Below are 25,896 nucleotides of genomic sequence, written 5' to 3'. Positions count from 1 at the left end.
CAGTGTGCCTCACTGTCTTCTTCAGGTGCTTCCCGGGACTTGTCCCTGTTTGGAACGCGTCCAGTATTTATGCCTAGGTGTTAGGCGTTCCATGTGCGGTCCGCGCCGAGTCCTCTGCTCTGTGATTGGTCCATTCCCGAGAGGGTGTGTCTGGTTGGCGCCTGGTGCTCCCTCCGCCGTCCGCGCCGCGGCAGGCGCTTCCTCCGCCGTCCGCGCCGCGGCAGGCGCTTCCTCCGCCGTCTGCGATCTGCTAGGTGCTCTCCCAGTCGTTTTTCGTTGAGATTTTAGAAGCTCCAGTGCTGGGTTCCATGCAGCACTAAGTTGATATCCAGTGTCACGGTTGATGAGATTTTCACTGATCTTAATCTCAATGGATTGTTTTATGACACTGTCCCAGAATCTCGGCGTCTGTGTTACTATTCTGGTGTTGTTGTAGTCCATGGCGTGGCCAAGTTCTAGGCAGTGTTCAGCCACTGCTGATTTCGTAGCTTGTCCCAATCTGGTGTGCCTTTGGTGTTCCTTGCACCTGATTTGAACCGTCCTGGTGGTCTGGCCTATGTATGCCAACCCACACTGACATGGTATGCTGTAGATTCCTGGCCTCTGTAGTCCCAGGTCGTCCTTAGTATTGCCCAATAGTGCACCGATCTTCGTGGGTGGGCAGAATATGCTCTTGATGTTGTGTTTGGCCAAAATTCTGCTGATTTTGGCAGATACTGGCCCTGCATATGGGAGGTATGCCACCCTCTTGGCCTCTTCCTCTTCCTGTTCCTCTGCTGGTTCCTTTGCTGCACTTACTGAGTGAAACGCCTTCTGGATGTCTCTGGCAGAATATCCATTCCTGTTGAATACTGACCGCAAGTGTGCCATCTCTGTCATCAGACTGTCAGAATCAGAGAGCGTCTGTGCCCGATGGATAAGAGTTTTGAGCACACCATTCTTTTGCGCTGGATGGTGACAACTGTTTGCTTGTAGATAAAAATCCGTATGTGTGGGCTTGCGATACACACTATGCCCAAAGGTACCGTCTGCCTTCCTCTTAACCAGCGCATCCAGGAAAGCAGGTAGACCATCCTTCTCCAGTTCCATCGTAAACTTAATATTGGGATGGCATGAGTTAAGTTGGTCCAGGAAGTTGTCCAGCTCCTCCTTTCCGTGGGGCCAGATGACAAAGGTGTCATCGACGTATCTGTAGAAACATTTTGGCTGATGTGTGGCTGATGTTAGTGCCTCTTCCTCGAATTTCTCCATAAATAGGTTGGCTACCACTGGTGAAAGGGGGCTACCCATCGCCACCCCTTCTGTCTGCTCATAAAATTGACCTCCGTAAAGGAAGTAAGTCGAGGTCAGTACATGCTTGAACAGATCGAAGATGGCCCCGTCGAATTTTTCCCCAATGAGCTTGAGCGAGTCATTCAGTGGGACACGGGTGAACAAGGACACCACATCGAAATATTGTGCAAGTTTGACACGAACATCCGGCAGAACACCCGACTACTCCAATTTTATTAATGTTTTATGTCATTGCACGGTAGTAACAGGCCAAATAAAGTTACTGTAATGAGAGTATTTGTACAAAGAGTTCAAAATACTTTTCACTTGATTCCTATGCATGAAGAGTTACTTCCCTGGGTGGCGTGTGCGAGGCGAACGCTGGAGGCCGCGCCACACTGCGTGTCCGGCCGGCGGCTGCACTTCTGCGACTACTGAGAGGGTCGTACATCAATGGGCTTAGGCGCCTGGCGGAACCACTGACGTCGGTGACTTTCGCCTACTGTATGCAGGGCGAAACGACCTGCGAGACGTCCGAGTTTCGAGGACAGTAGGGAGTTGAGCAATGTCGGCTTCCCTTTTGCGTTGCACAGATGCAGGGGATTCGGGATCTGATCTTCGTCAGAGTCAGATGGTCTTGCGACTTAGTCGCCCTTTTCCGGCAGAACTTGGAAGTCTCGGACAGCCTTCGATGCCAGGGGTTGAAACAGAGTTTCTGCACAGCAGAAGACGGCGCTTACATCATCAGAACACTGCCTACCGACGACGTGCTACAGGTTTCAGGACTGGTAAAGTACTCTGCGGCTCCGGCATTGTAGGAGTTGTCAGTTTTATTCTGAAGTCCCCATCAGCATACGCTCTCGCCTTGCTACAAGCCCACCTTGCCTGTTTCTCCATGTGATCCCATTCGAGCTCTCACTTCCAATCGCGATACTGCAATATAGTCGGGAGAGTAATATTTGATTCATTAGGACCTCCAGTCATTATCGTCAATCTCTTGCATCACAGAGAGTTGGAGCCGCTTGTTCTCGGTGGTGGTGGTGGTTAGCGTTTAACGTCCCGTCGACAACGAGGTCATTAGAGACGGAGCGCAAGCTCGCTGTAGGGAAGGATTGGGAAGGAAATCGGCCGTGCCCTTTCAAAGGAACCATCCCGGCATTTGCCTGAAACGATTTAGGGAAATCACGGAAAACCTAAATCAGGATGGCCGGAGACGGGATTGAACCGTCGTCCTCCCGAATGCGAGTCCAGTGTGCCTTGTTCTCGAGCCAACTCTTATTCTCATAATAGTATAATAGTATACCCTGTAGTTTAACTTACTGTTTGAGTCGATAATCATGTGCCTTTATGTTCTCGTGTGCAATAAATCTCATTGTAATATTTAATCCGCATATCATTTCGAAGATATACGCACAATCACATTTCCTCTTGTTTATAATGATTAAGTACTCTTTTTATCTCTAAGTAAATTACGATTTTTATTAAATTATTGCGAGTGTGCACTCCTTATTTTACCAACTAGCAGGGTCCACCATCATTTCCTTTCGTTACCGTTGTGCGCATAATTAATTAGGTAGAACATAAGGGGGGGGGGGGTCGATTGCATGTCTCGTTCTCAACCAAAATTCGTCTGAATTAAAGAGGTACAAACTCTTGTCAACACCGGCACCTCGCAAGTTTATCAACAGTACCGTAAAACAGCATAATAACTTATCAGTTATTTCCGTATGCAGCTCACTCGTATAAAGTACTGTCACATGATACTTTTTAGTGTGTAATTCGCGTATTGACAATCCTCATAACAATTGCAGAAGCGTTGCGACATTGCATTAAATACGTTAAACGTTTGTGGCAGCCCACACACCCAGACTCCAGCTTCGTGACTAGTGACGGACAGCTGGTCCAACAACAATGCCTCAGTATGAATTATTACTGGCTACGGCACGCCGCACCTTCATTAGGCATGTCCCAGAGCAGGAGACGTGCTACTATCTTGCTCCGATCTCTGAACTAACTGACCTAGCCAGCTACCAGTTAAAGTGTATCTTATAAAAAGACGTTTTATTCTAATTTTGTTTACGTTGAAGTTTTTAGTTTGTAAGAACTATTGTATCGCGAGTGATATATAACGTCACTGGTAAACTAACAAGTGTTAAGGGGAATTCAAAGACTGGTTGCGCGAAACAGAAAAAGGAAACTTCTGTAAGTAAATCACGTTCACTTTTCTAAAGAAACAGATGACATTGGAAGGAAGTGGACATATCCTATCATTCACTACTCTTTTGAAATTCGATGTACTGAGAGATATGTTGCCGAAAGCCCTGCAATACTGATTTCTTATGGAATAATATTATTTTCATTCATAAATATGGTTCAAATGGCTCTGAGCACTATGAGACTTTACATCTATGGTCATCAGTCCCCTAGAACTGAGAACTACTTAAACCCAACTAACCTAAGGACATCACACAACACCCAGCCATCACGAGGCAGAGAAAATCCCTGACCCCGCCAGGGATCGAACCCGGGAACCCGGGCGTCGGAAGCGAGAACGCTACCGCACGACCACGAGATGCGGGAATTCATAAATATCGGTGTCTGCAATTATTGTAGTGAATTTGTTAATACCACCATTTTAATTAATATGGGTGACTCAGCTCCCCCTACCCTAGGTTTAATGTAAACCGAAACGCCTTCAAATAAAAGTACGCACAAGATTTTCAGATTCTTTCCCTCGCAACACACAAACTATCAGTACCACACAAAAATTAAGAGGAACTTTTTCTACGACATTTAAACTGCTCAGATTTTATACTGCGATACGTTTTCGCTAGAGGCCATAGTTTTCGAATAATTCGAGAAAAACATATAAAAGCGACATTCAAATGCAATTTTTCTTGGAAAACAGTGGCCTCCAGTAAAAATTCATCACAGTACAAAATTTAACTACATTAAATTTCCTACAAATAGCTCCTGTTCATTTTTTCTGTAGAACTAATGGTCTGCACACAGTGAGGGAGAAAATATGAAAATCCTGCATCGGGTATTTGTAGGCATTGCGGGACGCATGAAATTCAGCGACAGGGGGCAGCTGAACCGAACTGTATAACGATTTTATATTTTTCAGGTAGTTGTATCAGGAAATTGTGCTCACGTTGTTTGAAGGCAAAGCAACAGGTTGTTCATGGCGTCGTCTTGTTTGAATATTCTGTTCTCCACAGCAAGAGGTTGAGGATCAATTTTTAAGAAGTCGGATCGAATATTCGTTACGAATTTTTGCACCCAAGTCCCAATAGCATTTCAGGTCAACGAGACTTCAAACAGTGATAACGCTGAATAACCAACAAGGTCTGATAAACGCAAAAAAATAACAGAGATGGGCTAAAGGCTTAAAAATAGTAATGATTCAATATAATAAAGGAATAGTTATATACAAGGGGTTATAAAAAGCCTGAAAAGCTTGTTAGGCTGTTGCAAGGTACGTTGTGCTGAGAAATTATTGCCGGCCGCGGGGGTCTAAAGGTTCTAGGCGCTCAGTACGGAACCGCGCGACCGGTACGGTCGCAGGTTCGAATCCTGCCTCGGGCATGGATGTGTGTGATGTCCTTAGGTTAGTTAGGATTAAGTAGTTCTAAGTTCTAGGGGACTGATGACCACAGATGTTAAGTCACATAGTGCTCAGAGCCATTTGAACCATTTTTCAGAAATTACTGTTGAGAAAAAATTGAATACGTTTGGCCGTTTCCCAGTTAATTAGCTCGAAATTAGCCAATCAGGCCGTTCGATATACAATTTCAAGAAGCCCGCACTACATAGTCAATATTCCTTGTTTTTATTGGGTAGATGATAGCGCACGCTTCTGAATATATTCGTTATCTTCTTTTACTCCGATTTAGTGGGGATACAGTCTAACATTCATGGTGGTGTCTGTTTGTTCTATATCGTGTCTCCCTACCACTTTCGCGCAACGACGCTCTGAGCGTGTTTTTTAGGGAATTGACTAGTTTGAACCTGGGACCTGTTGCTGGTAAGGAGACGCCAGACCACACATGACATGTAGAATTCAGAAGAGTTCAGTGAGACTAGCGATGATATAACCAAATACTTAATGATCTCAGCGTCAGCTCTACTGCACTCCCTGTAAAAGAATCTTAATACTAACTAAAATTAGTGGAAGGGGTTCAAGGCTTTCCTATTTTTAGTTAGCTGGTAAAATAACGTCGAAATAGCAGTTAAGTTCACCATTAGAAATTTTATTCTACTCACAAAAACATCTTTTATAAATTGCACTATTGATAAAAGGAAGTGTTTTAATACAGGATGGTAAAAACCAAGTGCATTCAACAAAAATGTGAACTAATATTCCCTGAATGGGTTTCGAAGTTCTACAATGGATCGAAGGATGACCTACGCCATATCACTTCTATAATCTAGGTTTAAATTAAGTTTCACAAGAGAGAAAACTATCAAAATGGTCTACAGTGACCCTAAATTATTTTTAATTACTTATCTAACTTTTAGTAAATTACAGTAGCTGATGTGTCTTCTCAATAATTATATAACAGAGAAATCATCGCGTTTCAGATTTTTACTTCAAGTGGCAAATGTGAACACCATGAGCTTTAATTTACGATCGACACTAGTATTACGCAAAAAAGAGGGTGTAACAGATGAGACTTCTGCAATTCTGAGTGAAGCTTTATGCGCTGTTATGCGACATCGCGTGCGTTCATTACCTTGTTGGTGTTCGTCAGGGGGCTGCGGCCGGCGCAGCAGCCATCCAGCTCGCCGTCTCGGAACTAACTCTTCTCCTAACTTCTCCTTACTACCATTTATCGAAGTTGGTTTAAAAAAAACTATCTGGCTGTGTTTTCATCTGACCAATCAGGGTCTCAATGTTAACCGTAAGCTCCGCCTACAAAAATTCTGTCCATCCAATGAGAAACGTTATACTTTTCATGGTGGGGCAATGTTTTTAAAGTTTGCAACGTAACAGAGACGCGAAAAAGTCTCACGCTAAAACTCGCAGCTGGTGTGGTCCTTTCAGCGTTATCGTAAGATCTATACTATTCTTCTGGAGGGCTCTATCTATTAACATGGGCTGGGGGGGGTGGTCCTTGACGTAACAGAGACGCGAAAGTGTCTCACGCTAAAACCTGCAGCTGGCGTTATCCTAGTGGTTAACTGGCGTCGTGGGTGTCCAGTCCGTCCCTTATCGTAGGGCCTTCTAGCTTAACACGGTTCTGCTCTCGGCTTCTGTTCTCGTTTCTCCCCTCGGAACTGCGTCTGTCTCAAGGTGGGAAGGTATGACATGCATTTAGGCATTCTTGTGTTAGTCTGTGGTATTCCATTTACTCACTCGTTACTCGTATTACTTTGTTTACTTTAATGTCACGATTTATTCGGAGCTATGTGACATACTACTGGATTTGCTTATCATGTCAGGGTTTTCATGTAAGGTGTTGGATTTGCCTGACACCTTACAATAGAACACTCAAACAGTACTCAAAAACTGGTAGCACAAGTGTTTATAAATCTACGTGGCTGTGTCAAGCATGTAATACCATTGCCATTTTCGAACACTTAGGGATTTTTTTCCTTCTCATCCACATTAACTTAGATTTTTCTAGATTCAGAGCAAGCTGCCATTCACCAAGCCACCGAGAAATTTTCTCCAAGTCATCTTGAATCCTCTTACAGTCAGTCTACGACGGCACCTTCTCGTACACCAGGGCGTCATCGGCAAACAACCGCTGACTGCTGCTCGCCCTCTCCAGACGCGTGGCTTTGGACACCCCCAATAGTGCTGTAATGGGCGTGGACATATTAAACCCATGATATAGACAATGGGCCCCGAACGCACCAAACTTCTGACCTACAATACTGTTTATAAATCCTAGAATTAGATACCAAAAGAAACTAGAAGAGAAATATGAACATGTTTTTTTGGATCCCACATACCTAGCCAGTTTTCTGAATAAACCTCTCTCAATTGTATGTCCACTAAGTCAGAGCTGGTATCTTCTTTTAATTATTACAAATTCGTTCTGTCTTCTAGTGCATCCTGTTAGTGGTGTAATCTTCACTAGTACCTCGATTACTTCGAAATTATGAAAAGACATTCTTGCAAAAACGGCCAACTGTATCTGTCAATTCGTCAGTTTTATGTCGTTATTTAATGTCAGAACTCAAGCCCAAACCTCCCTATTATCGTTTTTACAGAATGCAGTACCGAATTACAGCACATTATCTCATTTATATTTTTGAAATTATCAATTAATGAATCTGAAGGTTCTACAAATACGGTTTTGATCAATTCACCGTCATCATACGGTTTCTTATTCTCTGAAATAGCATTCAAAACTGAGCAAGACGCATCAGTTTCTGGGTTATTTTTCTCTTATGATTTTAAAAACTTGACTGCCAAGCATTAAGTTTGTATTTTAGCTGCCTAACCTTTTCTTTCCTTAGGGCAAAATCCTCTGGGAAGTGCCTTTATTTCCATGAGTGAACTGCTTTGAAGTGTCCTTCTACGTTTGCTTTCTTCCCAGCTGATACTCTTGCATAGCACAGGAAACAGACACTTTGTCCTTTACCTGGATAAGAAGTAACGGATATCCCATTCCGAATGAAAGTGAAAAGTAAATTAATATTTAAATCTAAAAAAATAAATAGAAACAAAGTAACTATAAAAATTATTTTTTTCCTAAGAAACTACATATCTTAGGAAACGATTAACATTTTATTTCTACAACTAACTCAACAATAATTATGATATTTTAGTTATACATTAGTTGTAAGTCAACCTGATTCGAAATAAGTAAATAAATACTGAAGTTCCTTGCTTTTTGCTTGAATACGGCATCATTAGTACAAAGCAAGTTTAGTACATATGCGCAAATCAAATTATCCACGTTAGCAAATGCCTCACATACACAAGAATAATGTAACGTACAGAACTTCACGCGTTAAATCACCAAAAAGGTTGACGATGCAGTATTCTTGGCTAACAATGGCAGTTGTGTAGGAAAAAGGAACAGTTGCTATCGTGAGCGCTGCCTGACTTCACGAGGAGACCACAAGAAGATCGGATTCTTTTAATTTTTTATGTTTAGAGTACGTGAAGTACTCAAAGAGTAATCCGAGAAGTTTTACGACTATCTCTAATAAGCTGAAATAAGGTGTGTGTGCTTTTTTTTATTTTTTACAAGAAGTGTGACTGTGTTGTAGAATGCTACCTAGCCATGTGGTGGGCATTGGTTCGATTCCTCGTACCGAAAATTTTAAAATAAAAATGTACGTTTTACAAGCATTTTCGTAAAGCGCAGGATACAAAAGTATGGAAAAAAATCTGTAGCACTACAGGCTGTCAGTCACTGGATCCAGTCTTGTTAAGGTCAGTATCTCTTTTCTCCGTTCAGTTCGAATATCTATGACATTTAAATATACAATTCATCGAATTAGCAATTCTGTCATTTTTCTGAAAAATGCTCGTCTTCTTATTTTTAATCATAGGGTATATCGCTCACAAAAACCCAGTTTTGTGGCAAACATAAATTCTTATTCATCAATCTTTTATAAGAGATCAACATTGCTTCGATTAAAAAACATAAGAAAATAAACTTTTCTCCGTCTTTATGTATTTTATGCGTCACGAAAATACTCGTAGGTTATGCAACTGTCTTTACGAATTTTATTCCTTTTGGGAATCGGACCCAGAAACTCCATATGTCGGGAGAACTCTACCACACAGCAACACTGTTTCTCTACGAAAACAAGCTTTCTTTGGCGTATTACGGTTTATGAGGTACTAGGCAGCCGGGCTGCGGCAGCGTGGATGCTGCAGCCAATAAAACAGTGACGGTTCAATGCAGCCCGCGCGCGGGGAAGCTGTGAAATCCTGGCCGCGCCAGCCGTTGCTACACGTCAGGTTGCACTTCAGCCAGCTGGCTCCGCGCAGGTAGCTGGGAGGAGGATGGCGCGTGAAGAACGTGTGTGAGTGCCTTCAGTCTCCGCGTACTTGTCGAAGCAGGCAGACCTTGATTACCTCCCGAAACGACATTCGCGATGACTCTAGACTGCTTGCAGTACCTCAGGGAATATCCAGTTCTGGAGGGACGTGCAGTTTGTCCTCAGATTCATAAACATCTCTTTCTCTCATATAATTATGAAAAACACAGCATGCTTTTACTATGGTAACTGCAAATTTTCCTCGAACATTTATTGGGCGATGAAAAATTCTCAATGTATTTGCCAGAATGCCAAACGTGAATTCTGTATATCGCCTAGTCCGAGACAGTTGGTAATTAAAGACTCTTGTTGTTTGTTAGACTCTTTCCGCCACATGGGTGCATAAAATCTTCATACACACCTAGTGTCTCATCTTAGATAATTACATATGGCATCGGTACTCCATCGTTCGATGCGGGGCTTTCCTCCACTTACTAAAAAATTTTTACTCATGGGTGTTTCAAGCAAAATTTATTTCTTAAAAACAGATGTGTCACAACATTTTCCGTATGCTCCCAAATCAATGTAAATGAACTTACAATCCGCATTACATGAAGCAAGTAAAGAGATGTAAAAATAATTTTTGTAATTATACTAATGTAATTAGAGTCTGAATAACGTGACTTTGCATTTCCTACGAGACAAAAGATGAACAGTTACATTCCACATCCATCTCGCTCGGCTGCACGATCACGACACTCAGCTGGTTGCTAAGCCAGGCTGACCAAACTGGCTGCTGCCTGTTGCCTCATAGTCCTTAAAGATGGTCGTAAAAGTTCTAGCTCTATTTTCTCGAGAATTTGTGAAAGCTCCATCGACCTGTTCTTGCGTACTGATATTTCAGTTGTTAACTTCACGTACCATAAATACAAAAAATGCAAAAACCCGATTGCAGTATGGACTCCTTGTCAGCGAAGCACTCCAGGTTAGCCAACCTGAGCTTTACTGCGGTTTACTGGAAATGTCCCTGCTAGCTACTAGTAGCTCCCGAAGGCTGCTTGGAATTCACTAATATAGAGCTATGAATGCTGCCGTATGATTGCTGTCTTCACTTTGTTCCTCAAGACACTATACAATCCCCAGAAGTCTGTGGCTATCATTTTGTTACATCCTATATATGTTTCTAAGAAGTGATGAATACAGCCTTTTTCCTCTGTTGGGATATATTACGCATGACGGTGGAGCGGGAATGTTATAGGCTTAAAATTTAAAGGGTATCATACTACTGACCATTAAAATTGATACACCAAGAAGAAATGCACATGATAAACGGGTACTCATTGGACAAATATATTATACTAGAAATGACATGAGATTACATTTTCAAGCAATTTGGGTGCATAGATCCTGAGAAATCACTACCCAGAACAACCACCTCTTGCCGTAATAACGGCCTTGATACGCCTGGGCATTGAGTCAAACAGAGCTTGGATGGCATGTACAGGTACAGCTGTCCATGCAAATTCAACACGATACCACAGTTCATCAAGAGTAGTGACTGGCGTATTGTGACGAACCAGTTGCTCTGCCACTATAGACCAGACGTATTCAATTGGTGAGAGATCTGGAGAATGTGGTGGCCAGGACAGCGCTCGACCATTTTCTGTATCCAGAAAGGCCCGTACAGGACCTGCAACATGCGGTCGTGCATTATCCTGTTGAAATGTAGTGTTTCGCAGGGATCGAATGAAAGGTAGAGCCACGGGCCGTAACACATCTGAAATGTAACGTGCACTGTTCAGAGTGCCCAGACATCAACGTCAGTTCACAATTAAGCACCTAAGACCACTGTAGTACGGTTGTGGCTCCGAGACACGGTCAGTTATACTGCTGAAAGATGACACCGCCTTTGGGGAAGACATCAAGCATGAAGGGACGTTGGTGGTTCGCAGCTCTCAGCGTGTCTTCGATTACTACCACAGATCCCATGCAATGTTCCTCACAACATAATAGTGTTCCCACCGGCCTGAGTCCGTGGGGCGCTGCACATTTCGAGCCTCTGTTCACCTCGATGACGGCGTTTGTGAGGACGAACAGCGACCTAGTGTAGCAAAAATGTGGTTCACCCGAAGAGCCGACACGTTGCAATTGATCGACAGTCGAATCCCGATGGTCCCGTACCCACTGCAATGTCTGATCTCGTTGAGTCAACATTTGAACTCATGGGAGTGGTCTGCTGCGTAACTCCAGTACAGTGAACGCTGTGCTCCGAAACGCTTGGGCGTGCACCAGCATTCTGCTCTTTCGGCAGAGATGCCATAGATCACCATCTATACTGCTTTACAGGACAAACAAGAAGTCCACGTTCTGTGAAGATTTGTGGACGTCCAACCATTTAGCGCATAATAAGAGTTTCACTGTCCTTCTGCCCCTTTCCGATGCTCACGACAGTAACACGTGAACATTCGACCAGCTTCGATGTCTTCGAGATACTCGTTTACAGGCTCTGTGCAGTAATAATGTGCCCTTTTTAAAGGTCACTATATCAACGGATTTCTCCATTTGCCGCCCATATCTTCGCTAGGGTGACCCGCGCCAGTGTCTGCTTCTTTTACATACTTTCGTTAGCGCGTCACGTGCACGCAACGACACTAGGCGGCAACCAAAGTCGCGGTGGGCAGTGGTCAAAATTTTTGTTTTCTTTTTCAGTATATTTCCTAAGTTACGTATCTTAAGGAATTGAATTAAGAGCCTCGCTAAAATTATATTATTGCATGCAGTAACTTACATTTAGAGTAAACTAATACGTCGAATCTTTTCTACAGCACATTTGTTGATAACATCATCAATTAAAAGTTTCTGTGGGTCCCAAGGCCCCTTCTGTTGCTGCTTCATAAAAGTCTGAAGTGTATCTTTTCTTAATTTAGTCACCACCCTATTCAACGTGCCGAAAGACCTTTCCTGTGTGACAGCAGAAACGAGAATGCACAGCACACTCAGCAAGTGCCCTTAGCACTTCGTAGCCGATGTCGGATCAAGATAAAAGCAGCTACATCAGAAGAGAGATCTTCTGATTTATTATTAGTTACATACATAAAAGAACACAAATCTGAAATAACGGCATCAAATTCGAATACATTGCTTTACGATCATTATCACTAAATTCATTAAATGTTTGATACCGTTCAAAATATGCACTTAATTCTATCACTTTCACAGCACTGTCACTGAACCGTTGCTGATTTACGTTAATCATACATTTCACAAATTTCCTTAAGTTCTCAATGTTTGTTTCTTGTCCTTCTAACCTCTGCTGCATGCACTCGTAGTCTTCTAATGTTATTTAGAGTTTCATTTTCCGCTCTATGTTCATCACAGTTGCCAAATGATTCGATGTGTCTTAAATGTTCCAGAGTTGCACAAATGAGTACAGGGCGTTTTGAAATTCTGAGTGATTGTTTTTGCAAAACTTTGTGTTGCTTGTTTCCAAACTACTGACTCTTTACTGTTCATTGCCTGCTCAATTTTTCCTGGACTATCAGCATTATAGAAGATTACATAAATGATGTTACTCAAGACATAATCATTAAATCATTCAGGCACTCTACATTCCCTGGCTGACCTTCTGAACTCACATTATTTTCCTTGTTTCTGGTTGCTTGAACCTCCCTTTTATATCCTCTATGTTCCATTTGCTCATTTACAGATTCACTGTCTAAGCTTTTGAACTCAAAATCACCAAAATGCTCACAACCTAAGTCAGAGCCATGACAACTTCTTCCACAATGTTAACGTACCACACAATGATAACTTTATCCTCAATCAAAACTCTGTATCCAACATCACAGTAGTCTATTAAAATTCACAAATCTGTTTTACAATTCCATTTTCACTTTCTCAATTGGTCTGATACTCATAAAAACTTCTACATCCAAAAAATGTTAAATGTTTAATATTGGGTTCCTTTCCAAACAATATTTCATAAATAGTTCTCCTTTCAATAGTATTAGTGAAAGTTCTGTTTTTAACATGTGCAACTGCATAATCAGGGCAAAATCTCTATCTATTCTTGATTCAGCTAACAGTCATCTTCACATATTTATAATTGACCTGTTGTATCTTTCACCTTAAAATGCATCTGTCTTTTGTAACTGCCAAGAATAGATACTTAACTTGCAGTTTCTTTATATTTGAAACCCGAGGTGTGTATCTCTATACTGCAATTATCTCCACCTCTAAGGATGTCTTGACTCTCCATAATGTCAGGGGTGACTGATGTTGGTTAGTCTGACTTACTAAATGATCTGGTCAAAACTAAAATTTGCTTAGTAACTTGTTCATTTGTACCACAAAAATAACATAACATTGACTCTACAAAACCTGAGGCAGTACTGGCCACACTAGATCTGCTGCCGCTGGTCCTTATATATCTTACAATAATCGAAATATAACTACATTCATTGTTTAACACAGTAAATTTGAAGTTTACAGTTAAAAATTGAGTGGGTTTCCAAAACAAGTTACAGAATTCGGATTTGCAATTGTTTCAATTTTAACTCATCATTTTGTCATTCGAAGCCAGCAATACGAAAGCCATTCTATTCAATTAGTGAATTTTTTTAGTGCATAGGAGTAAGTTTTTATTATACAACCAAGTTATCCATGCAATGTAAGCATAAATGTAAACTATTTGTTGTTGTAATGTTATATTGTTGCTTAAATACTTTGATATTGTTAATCTGAATGTGTACACGTAAGTGTTACTTCTGACGTATGTAATACATTTTTATTTCTTCGAGTGTCCCATGTTGTTACTGTGAGTCTTGTCATGAATTAATCATATTGTGTCCTACTGAGTTATTAACATTGTAAAAATACTGACTCTTTCCATATTCTTGCAACTCCATTGCTATCAGGATCAATGGAACTCGCAATGAAATAAAATAAAATAAATAAAATAATTTTGAGACAGCATTTACTATATTGTCCTAAATGCTAAGACTATAATTGAAATTTTAACTCATCATTTTGTCATTCGATGCCAGTCGGAGAGTAACTGAATTCACTATTACATTCACTGGCATTTATTTCAATAGACGCACACTCACCTACTTCTTCTGTAATACGCTGTCTTTTATTAGAAAAGAAATCAAAGTAACTTTGTTTTTTTGGCATTGTATCTCTAATACGTCTTTTTATGAGGAACTGACACAGACCGAAGGCGCATTGCATACCCATATCACTCTTCCTTAGTAACACGTTGAATGACCAACTGTTAAAATAGCTGTATACAAAAAGTTGATATTTATTGCAACAATGGAAACTTATTATTGTCATAGGCTGTAGTACGCGGACACCTTTGTATCTGGATAGTTCTTTTTTGACCTTATCAGTATATGCAGTGTTGTCAAGAATTGCCAGTTATACACACGAAACTTCGTAAACAGCGACCACCGGTCCAGCTGAATTTTGTCAGAAGAATACAAGTTAATTATATGTACGTGGTGTCTCTTCTTTAGAACATGTCCGAAAGAACAGACGCCATTCTGATTCATCAGCCACTATGAATTAAGACAGAAAAGAATTACAGACATTGGCTGCTAGTGTTCTCAACCCATCCCCACGCTATTAATGTAGTGCTCCTTGCCCATTATCGTCGTTACTTGCGGCATTTCACCGATTCCCGTAAGAGTTCGAGCTTTGTATACACGAGCGTTAAGGAGATTATTGGCCGTTCTCGTCTTAATTATACATATATGTTATGTCTGCTCTTTCGGACTAATAATGAGAATAATGGGCAGGGAGCATGACATTAGTAGTGTGTGGATAAGTTGAGAATTTGAGACTAGCGACAAATGTGCTCGGGTACACCGTGCGGCTGAGACGACCAGTAGTCAGCGCATGTGCCTAGTAAGTGGGAGACCTGCGTTCGAATTCCAGTTCCGTACAAATTTTCAACTTTTCCCATTGATCTAAATCAATGTCCACTCACAGACAATGTCTGTAATTCCCTTGTGTTTAACAAGCTTGTTAGTTATTACATTATTAAACTAGCCCAGACGATAATTTAAATCCCTTCATTATTTTCTCTCCAGATAGATACGAATTTCTTGGAGGGGGAGGGGGGGGGTTCTCCCAACTTGAATTCAGCATTTCATAAATGTAGCCTGAAAATGAGCAGTGCTTGAGGGTACGATGTTTCGGAACAGCATCTTCGTCAAGTTAACAGAAGCCCCACACAGCTTTTGGAGTCGCTATCAAGGAGGCAACACAGCACGAGAGCAGGCATCTAACGAAGTCAAAGACGCGCTGTTGCAGCCGTAACAAGTCCGTCCGTTCTACATGAGTATTGACAGTTTTCTGTTGATACTTGTTGTCACTTATATAAGGTTGCAACTTACGTTTGATGAGACTCTCTCTGAAATGTAATCATGGACTTAAACCACTGCCAGCAAATTAAGCTCTGAACTCATTTCAAGCAAATATTATCTAACTGTGCCGATTTTATACCCTTAAAACGATTAGCTTTGGCGTGATTTTAATAATTTAGAACAGTGCCCTACGACGTGTAGGTTCGATATGTTCAAATGGTTCAAATGGCTCTGAGCACTATGGGACTCAACTGCTGTGGTCATTAGTCCCCTAGAAATTAGAAGTACTTAAACCTAACTAACCTAAGGACATCACACATATCCATGCCCGAGGCAGGATTCGAACCTGCGACCGTAGCAGTCGCACGGTTCCGGACTGCGCGCCTAGAACCGCGAGACCACTGCGGCAGGCGGTTCGATATGTGTTGCTCCTATCCCACATCTCGTGGACTGACACAGCGACGAACTTTGCTTGTTGGTTGATTCGGGGGAGGGGACCAAACTACGAGGTCATAGGTCCCATCAGAACATGGAAGGATTGGGAAGGAAGTAGGCCATCCCTTTTTAAAGGAACCATCCAGGCATTTGCCTGAACCGATTTAGAGAAATCACGGAAAGCCTAAACCAGGATGGTCGGACGCGGGTTTCAACCGTCGTCCTCCCGAATGCGAGTCCAGTGTGCTAACCACTGCGCAACCTCGCTGGGATTTGCTTGAACATAGGCTGATATCGGGTGAAAGCGCAGTATTTACATCCACCTATTAAACGAGAGGTAGGTTGAAAGCTTTCTGCCATATACATATTAATAATGAAAGTTTTCGGTAGCAACTCCACAGTTCACCGCGCGACCCCTTCTAACGCGCCCGAGGCGCCTCTTTCGTCCTTAGAGTCTGTTCACACAAAATATCGGTGGCCAAGATACCACTAGTGATTCAAAAGTTGCTGCTTTAACAATAACGAGTTATCAGTAGCTGACTGTGATTTCAGTCGCAACTAGACTGCGTGACATCTGTTTTACAGAATTCGTACTGCCATGGCCGCCACATTTCACTTTGACTGTTCTCAATAACAATATAAGTCTGAAGTAAAAACTAAACGTAGCATCATAACATTCGACGCCGTGTGCAGTTTGTTGGCCGACGTTCGTACTTGGTTCTAAGAGCCTTGTGTCTCACGGTAGCTATGTATAACCTCCCCACGTCGAAGTAACGAACGATGTATTCCAAACAAGAACGCGTGCTATACTGAGTGGCAATTTATGTTATGATTCTCTACATCACACTACTAACATTTTCACACTTGTTTCATTATTACAAGACTTATATCCAAAACAGGAATAAACGTAATCCACGCTTACTACTGCATGTTTTGATGGGATGAAGTCTCTGTGCACAAGCGTGTCCGCTCCTCACGTAACTTCTGTTTATTACATAGTAACAGTTACGCAGTGGACCCCCCACCCCTCCTTGACTTTTCGTATTTTATAATTGGCATCAAAATACTCGCCAGAGTCTTGTCCATTATCTAAGGTACGTTATCTGCATTTACCTTACAGTTTTAGTTTTTATGATGACAAGTGCGTTAAATACACTAAGCTTGATTAACATATGGCGCGAATATTAACAATACCCAACGCTGCAGGTCAATGTGCTCCAACAACCGTTATTTGGCGTTCACAGCCGTAGGCTTCACCATCTCACAACCAAATTGTCAGCTTTCAGTCTAACCTAGACCATGGCTACGCTACACATAGTCTGTCACCGCAACCAACACTTCATTCGGGGGATCGGAGGCGGTGGGGTCCAATATCATACTGTAGCATTTCAGGCTACAACTGAGAATGAATAGTTGCCGGTAACTGGCGCCACAATTCCGGCTAATACACAAAGTAAAGCGGGCAGTGTGTCTCCATTAAGCTACCAAAGACACCACAATACGCAGGTAATCGTTGTGAGAGAAGAAAAGATTTACTTCCCAGTGACTTCTGAATCACTTGCGATTTATAACAGATACGAGCTATCTTGGTCACATCTCTTTGTCTGAACAGACTCTAAGGACAAAGGAGGAGCTTCGGGCACGTTAGAATGGGTCGTGTTGCGACCTGTGACGCTGGTAACGAAAACTTTCATTATTAAAACGTATGTTGCAGAAAGCTTTCAGCCTTCCTCTCGTTTAGTTTCGTCGCTGCACATTGACAGCAAAAAGGAAATGTTATGAAAACGTAAATGGAAATCCTTGAAAGAAGAAGCACGTTGAGCTCCACAACTACTCCTGAGCAAATTTAAGAAAGTGGTTCTCAAAGAATGTTGTCTCCTTAGTGTATCTTGCGTATAAAGGAATGTTGGAGACTACGCAGCGTACCGAGGAATTCAACAGTCATCTTCCTCTCGTTCCTTTCGTGAATGGAACGGCATAGGAAATTAACAGTGGTACGAAGTACACTTCATAAACAATGTACTCTTACTTAATATTTAAGTGCCACGTGGCACTGACGTCACGTTATGATACAACGTCATAATCGATTATAGATCATCGAAGCCATGTCCATAGTGATACCTAACAACAGACTATTTGAACCTAATCTAAATTTGTATCATGTGAAGTACATTTTTAGACATACGTATAATTCTTCTGAAATTGTATTTTAGGATTCCTGTAAGAAACCACTTTAATACCTTACACTACATGTTCTTACCATGAACTGATAATCGATAACAACTCAAGATTAAAATAACATAATAGGATTCAATGGTGGACTAACTCACTTGCTAACCCCAAAATTGTAGCACATGTGAACGGAAGAAGCTGTTTCGTACTGTTCAAGTTCAGGTGAATGACTGTATTCAAAAGTAACAATTATTCTGCAGATGTAATAGGACAGAATATCATGTTTTACACAGACAACTCTTATCCAAACACAACAGCTGAAATAATATTAACAAAATACAAATCAGAATATTAGTTACACATAACTTAAGAAATAATATACACTCGCAAAATGCAAGAGCAGTTTTGGAATCAGCACAAATTTTTTTTTATGGTGGGACATTATCTGTATACATAGTCAGTCGTTTTAAATTTCATAAGAAAGTCACTTATTTTATAGTGCAGACTCTTTTGTAGGAATAATAGAGGACTCAAGTAAGGTTGCTCACATATTAAAATAAGCCTACATTCAAACCAATTTAAAATGAAACAGAAAAACTCTTTAAAATTAATGCAAAGATAAATGATAACAGAGATGGGTTTCAGGCAGCTAAATGCTATTATCCAATACCTTACAATTCGTTTTGTGACACATTGTATAAATTGGTGAGGACAGGGACATATTTAAACAAACTTTCGAGAGAGGTCACGGATACTCATATAGACCTGCAACGCTTTTATTTTAGTGAATGGCTATCAAATGTAGGTTGGCAACAAGATATCAACACTTCCAGTATCATCGATTAGTGACATCCGTACGTTGTTTACAAAATAAATGCAGTGTTATGAAGACATGCTATGCTTAGCAATAATTACTGTCCAGAAACTTACATAACCCGACGGTACAAGGTAGTTTAGAGACTGCAGACGTCAAATTCATCTCATCATGTTAATACATAAACAATTTGGATTTATGGCAAGCTGTTTGGAGTTGGGGCTTAGGCTTTATTTTTATTGACCCCAAGAAGAAGTAATGGCAAAACGTGTACCATATGTTTTGTTTATTTTGTATGTCTCTATCAATCCATCGTAGATTTATGATAGTGTGCCTTAGTTAGTATGCTTTTCATCAGACGAACGTCCTTCCGTAAATCACGTCCTATAACTTGCCGCTTACGCTTCTTGTGAAGTTGGGCACTTTACTGCCTTTATGACAGGAGGTACTTGTGAGGGCGAGAAAAGGTGCTTGTCTCTTGTACATGTTATAATATTATGGTCGGAAAATTATCTCTAACTGAAATTAAATAACGAAACAAAAGTTGTTACTTGTTTAAATTCTAGAAATAATATTCCACTCTGGGACTACTCAAGCACAGTGTAGCTAAGGGAAACACGCATCTTGCAGTTCAGTAACACAGGAAAGTCGATGCAATTTAAAATTTGTCTACAAAGCGGGATGAATGCGATTCAAGCTGATGAAAACGGTTTGTGTATGGTGCGTTACCAGTACAACAAGAACGAAGCTGTTTGAAGAGGTTCCTGTCTGCAAAGCCTGAGGTCAAATACACACCTCAGCTTTATCATAATGCACTGGAAAAGTAAATGAAATCAAGAGCAAAGTTGAGCAATGCCCGCAGATTAGCTGCCATGGTGACTGAAAGGAACTAAACACGGATAATGAAACAAGTTTCAACCATTTATTTAAGCCTGTGTGATAATATCAAGACTCCACATGATCTGAAAGGGGATCGAAATTTCAGTTGCGAAAAATATCTGAAGCAGAAGCACAAAGAATTTCCTCTATTTTTGGAACTGCTCACCATGGGCGACAAAAATTTCGTCACCTATGACAAAGCTGCATGGAAAAACTGATCATCGAAGTAAGGTGAAGCTCTGTGAATGGAGGCAAAACTAGGGTTGGTGCAAGAAATTTCTGCTGCAGCTTGCGCCGTGCAGCCGTCGACCACTGATTTATATCTAATCGCACTTCTGATACATAATCTAGGCAGTGGAAAATTCCATTCAGGTACTTCCGAAATAAATGTACATTTCTGGCTGCTGGACAAGTACGTTTTTTCGTTGTATTCTTATACCTGCTAGTAATTTAATTTCGGAAATTGTTTCTATAAAGGGTGTAGTCTAATAATTGTGGTTCACTGCACCACTGATAAGCCTGTGTTCGCTTTGTAGTTGCGACTTCCAATTTCGGAGACAACCACGTCATCTGATGCCTCATATGGAATTACGTTTAGCAGTTGACTGATGCAGATCATTTTGAGCTCATGTACAACGGAGCTGTTCAGTAGTCATTAACAAGTCATTTTTTTTTCAAAACCGTACTCTAGGACTTAAAATGTAGCTTAGCTACAAAAGATTAAAACAAAGACTATGTAACAGACACCATGTAAACTCAATTTCAAGAATGAAATGTTCGCTCTGCAGCGTAGTGTGCGCTTTTATGCAACTTCCTGACAGATTAAGACTGTGTGCCGGGCCGAGTCTCGAACCCAGGGCTTTTGCCTTTCGCGGACAAGTGCTCCACTATCTGAGCTATCCGAGCTGAATTTAATGTAAAGTAGCTTTATCAGATATAGTGCCAATCGAAACGTGGCTTTCGCAATAAACCAATTTGATTTTTTACTATCACTGAAAGACCATACAACCTCAAAAATCACACATGGTTCAATATCTACCCAGTTCTTTGGAAAATTAGTTGCATATTATATCATAATATCATACTAACATCTATCAAAGTCGTTTAATTAATTTCTGTTGTTCACTGAGGGATACTTTTGAATTTGTTGTCAATATATCGACGTTAGCGTCATCTCTTTCAAATTTGGTGTGAGGCATCTCTGTGCAGTATAAGTAGTATTAAGCTGCTCAGTGTCCAAGTGCAGATGCAGACCCACTCTCTTGAAACACCCGTGGTTGAGTGTCAACGCCATGTGTCGCACAACATGCAACATGCAAGATTTCAGAAATAATGAGGATGCCCTTACTGTATGTGCATGTGCCACACATTTTTCTGAGCTATTTTTAACTATAGCTTATTACTGATTCTAATTCCATTTTCGAATACTCCTGAACTGAAACTTTTTCTTATTTGTTTTCCACTGTAAGACACCATAAAAACGGCAACATTTAACAGCTGCCTAATAGTCCGTCCTGTAAATGCAATGGAGGCCTCTGATGATGGATAAAATGTCGAAAACAGGTAATGGCAAGGAAGAAATGACTCTTTAAAAATATGTTATCTGTTTAATGATTGGTAGCTCTAATAAACCATATACCAAACAACAGCCACGGAGCCCATAAAGTGTCATCTAATGCCAAGTAGCTCTCCAATCAGAATGTCATACGCATTTAGGATGCCTTAAACAGACTGGAGAACCATTAATCTTGACGCAGATACTGAATACGATGTTCCCTAACTCGTAAAAGTATCTGCATTTGCATTTCCGCTGCATGGAAACTAGCCACCGGTAATGTTGCAACACAAAAAATTTCTTGAATGTCATCTACATCATTAACACTACATGCCATCATCAGTATATCCTTCGTGAAGAATCTGACGTATTTGACGATGAAGCAACTACCAACTGTCAGATCTGTCATAAAACGAAAACAAATTCATGAAAACACTTTCAATGAAATTCAGCTGAGGCCAAAAATATAGCTAAAATATAGCTAGAGTGCTCAACACTTCCATGAAGATGTACGGAAATAACATTGTTTACATGCTGACGTCATGATACAAGTAATGCTAAGCTGTCATCCAATGAAAACTGAAGTAAAATGTACGATGTACTAAATTTTCGTGTGTTCAATGCTGATGTATGTCACTTTGATAACACGAGATAAGTATTTAACAGCCTGTTTACGTTTCGTAATTCCCACCGTAGGAATAGTAAATTAAACTGAGTTGATGTGATGTTGTACACAAGACGCCTTACCAAACTGACTGTGACGTATGACGTCAGAAACCGGCTCATAAAAAGATGGTTCTAAAACACAAAGAGTTTATATCGGCGATGACTTATGACTTTACACAAATAAACAAAATCGAACTGTAAGCAATTTAATAATCAACAAAACACCATCTTAAGAAAAAGACCTATATTGCATATTTAATGTACACGAAATGTACACCAGACACAAGAGCTAAGAAATTTGTTTGCCAACATTTTTAAAATGAAATCTAGCGTAGTTAATAAACACAAGGCGTACAACTGACGATACTAATAGCTACATGACGTAATACATACGGCCATTTAATATTCGGGCGGGGGAAGGATTTTTTTGGGTCCAAGACCTTTATTATAGGAACATATCATCGACCTACACGAAAATAAATGATACTTCCCTTTCTCGAAGAAAAAAAAAAACATACGATCTGGTCTTGCAACAACAACTACAAACGCATAAATTGTATTTAAGCAGCACAGCGTTAAAGGGCTTATCCCGAAATATGTTCAGGTGTTATAAGAAAAACGCGTTTGTGAAAATGTTTATTCTAAATGTTGCCTTCAACGCACGGTGCCTGGAGTGCACTGACGCTCGCCGTCCCGAGAGGTGTAGCAACACAGCGCGCACGCGGTCTCAGCCGCCCTCTTTGACGACGCTGGCTTGATATGCGTCGCTTACCTGCGCGCGCCGCGAGGGACTTCCCCCAGGTGACGTCACATAGCCCGTGCTGCCTCTCGCAGCGGCCGCAGCGGCGCTACTGAGCAGCTCGCCACGCGACGCCGGCGCGGCGGGTCGCGCATCGCCCCCACTCCCCTGTGACGTCGCGCAACCGCTCCCACCACTGCCGCCCCCGCCCGTTCCTGCCCCCTACCGGCTACGGCCGTGGACAAACAGTGGTCTGCGTTCACAAACCGCGGCGGTGCGGCGCGCATTCAGAGCTGGTTGGCAGCGCGCGGTGATGCATTTTGCATGCGCGGCGACAACAGACGCCCCTGTGCCCTTCGCCCTCGGGTCTGGCTGGTCCTGCCGGCCCTTTTATGTGTCGGCACGCCCTCTGTGGGACCGCACCGCCCTCATCCCCCACCGTCCCTCCTCTCTTTTATCTTGGCAAACATCGCCGACAATGTGTCGTGGGCCGTGAATGACTCATTACTTTGACAAGTAATTCTGTGCGAAGACGCTGAGTCTGCGAACGTAGGGAGCAGCTCAAAGCGGTAGCAGGTCTCGCCACGGTGTGCCTTTACAACGCGTAGCAACTATGTGGCAGTGATATAATGCAGGTGGTTTTGTTAGTTCCCAATAATGCGAGTAACAGACAAGATTTGGGTCTGGATGAGAAAGAGTGGTTAGTCGTATTAGTTTCGTGGGAGGGAGAGGCGTGGAGGAAACGAAACACTTTTTCTTACAAAACAAAAAGTAAAAACTATTGAAAAACTTGGTTTATTGGTCAGTAAACATATCAGTACTACCACTATTATTACAATAAATATACTTCTACCTACAATGTTCTTGACTGAGAGGTCAATGTGCTACAACTAAACAAATTCTGCGTCTTCGATCTAAATCGAGTGACTCGTTCGACAGGCAGTCTAAGACAAGAAAAACGAAGCACCGCGGAGGAATTATCCTAATGGTACTAAAATTGATAGATGTGATGTACATGTAGAGACCAAGAAATGAGTGCAATTGCACAAAAAGTTTATTATTCATTCGAGAGAACATTTGCCTACTTGTGACCCTTATGCAAGCAGTTATTCAGCTTGAATGTCCTCCTGAGGGATATCGTGTCAATTTCTGTCTGACATACGCGTCCTCTGCTCAGAGATATTATTTTTTGTTTTTTTTGTTTTTGTTTGGCGTTAACACAAGATTACGAATTAAAATAAATAAATTACTACAAGAACAATCTACAAAACATCTGGTGTCTTCTGACAGAACATGGTCGGATTCGTTCGCTTTGGTAGATCCTTTGTTCATATGATTTTTTTTTTTTTTTAGTCAATTGCGAAACTATTGACTTTGAACTTCTATACTGCGTGTCCCAAGAGGAATAGTCTGCGTTCACGGATATGACAAGAACACTCATTTGAAGCAAAAAACTTCATACGGACAACACAAACAATCATCATCGATAGTCCCAGGAAAATGCACACCTTAAAATGAAAAAATACTCCATGTTCCTTTTTCGATCAATGTTTGGTGCGGCTTGGTCGCTAATATGTTGATAGTTCCAGTCATTTTAGAAAGCCAATAACGGGACACTAAGACTCGCATTTTTTTTTAAATTCCTTTGTAAAACACACTAAGGTCGTTTCTTTATCCACGCGGACTGCAATGAACTTCAGGCACGATGGAGTTTCTCCACATTTTATCGGACGTGTGAGGGAACCATTGAGCCACACTTACACCGACCGCATGATTGGTCGTGGTAGTTCAATTAAATTGCCACCCAGATCGCCGTACGTTACACCATTAGATCTTTCTTTATGGGGTTGGATGAAGTCTGATGTGTACAAACGAAAGGTGAAATCGCGAGGTAGACTTCTTGGTCACATCATGAAAGCTTCTGCCTTCATGCCGGGATGCAGAGCCACTCAGACATACGACACAATATACGAGGGCGTGCTGAAAAGGAATGTTTCCAAACTTTTTTGTGAAAACTCTTACGCTTTTAAAATTGAACAAACGTTATTAACATTCTAGATTTTTATTCTTCATGTCCACATTCCTGTTTCGCAACATAGTAACCCGGGCGACGAACACATTTCTTCCAACGGGAGACCAGGTTATTGATACCGTCACTGTAGAGAGTTTGTTGACGGAACTACAACCTCAACCTCTCCTTGCACCGCTTCTTCGCTATCAAAGTGGAATCCTCGAAAGTGTTATTTAAGTTTTGAAAATAGACGAAAATCGGATGTGGCCAAGTCGGGACAGTACGGGGCATAATCGATAACAGTGAACCCAAGGAATCCGATTGTTGCAGATGTCGTAGCGCTCGTGTGTGCGGTCTTGCATTGTTATGCTCAAGGAGAGGGTGGTCCATGTGTGGACGAACTTTTCGAATTCGAAACTCGATTGCAGCACGCTGCTTCTCACGCACCGACATAGTTACGTTACACTCCGACGCTACACGCTACAATCCGGAGCTCTCCAGCTGTAGGGAGTTGCAATTATATGGCCATGAAGAATTAAGATGTAGAGTGTTAGTAACGTTTGTTTTACCTAAAAAGCTTTAAGTCTTCTCCCATTAAAAATTCGGAGGCACTACTTTGCAGCTCGACCTCGTACATATACACCCTGGGCATTAAATTTGCTACACCACAAAGATGACGTGCTACAGACGCGAAATTTAAGCGACAGGAAGAAGATGCTGTGATATGTAAATGATTAGCTTTTCAGAGCATTCACACAAGGTCGGCGCCGGTGCCGACACCTACAACGTGCTGACATAAGGAAAGTTTCCAACCGATTTCTCATACACAAACAGCAGTTGACCGGCGTTGCCTGGTGAAACGTAGTTGTGATGCCTCGTGTAAGGAGGAGAAATGCGTACCATCACGTTTCAGACTTTGATAAAGGTCGTATTGTAGCCAATCGCGATTGCGGTTTATCGTATCGCGACACTGCAGCTCGCGTTGGTCGAGATCCAATGACTATTAGGAGAATATGGAATTGGTGGGTTCAG

At 41.5% G+C, this 25,896-nt stretch overlaps 1 protein-coding gene across 1 annotated transcript in view; it reads right to left on the bottom strand.

The window, feature by feature from the left end:
- The window catches only part of LOC126281356 (small conductance calcium-activated potassium channel protein), a 1,755,063-nt gene extending 1,732,095 nt beyond the window's left edge, over nt 1–22,968 (bottom strand). Inside the window, exon 1 of the mRNA XM_049980265.1 lies at nt 22,887–22,968. The gene's annotated coding sequence lies outside the window, so the exon portion shown is untranslated. The remainder of the gene's footprint in view (nt 1–22,886) is intronic.
- Nucleotides 22,969–25,896: the final 2,928 nt, after the last annotated feature.

Source organism: Schistocerca gregaria, chromosome 7 (assembly GCF_023897955.1).
Source record: "Schistocerca gregaria isolate iqSchGreg1 chromosome 7, iqSchGreg1.2, whole genome shotgun sequence".
NCBI lineage: Eukaryota > Metazoa > Arthropoda > Insecta > Orthoptera > Acrididae > Schistocerca > Schistocerca gregaria.
The sequence above is the reverse complement of the archived record's forward strand: the minus strand, read 5'-3'. Positions and strand labels throughout refer to the sequence as shown.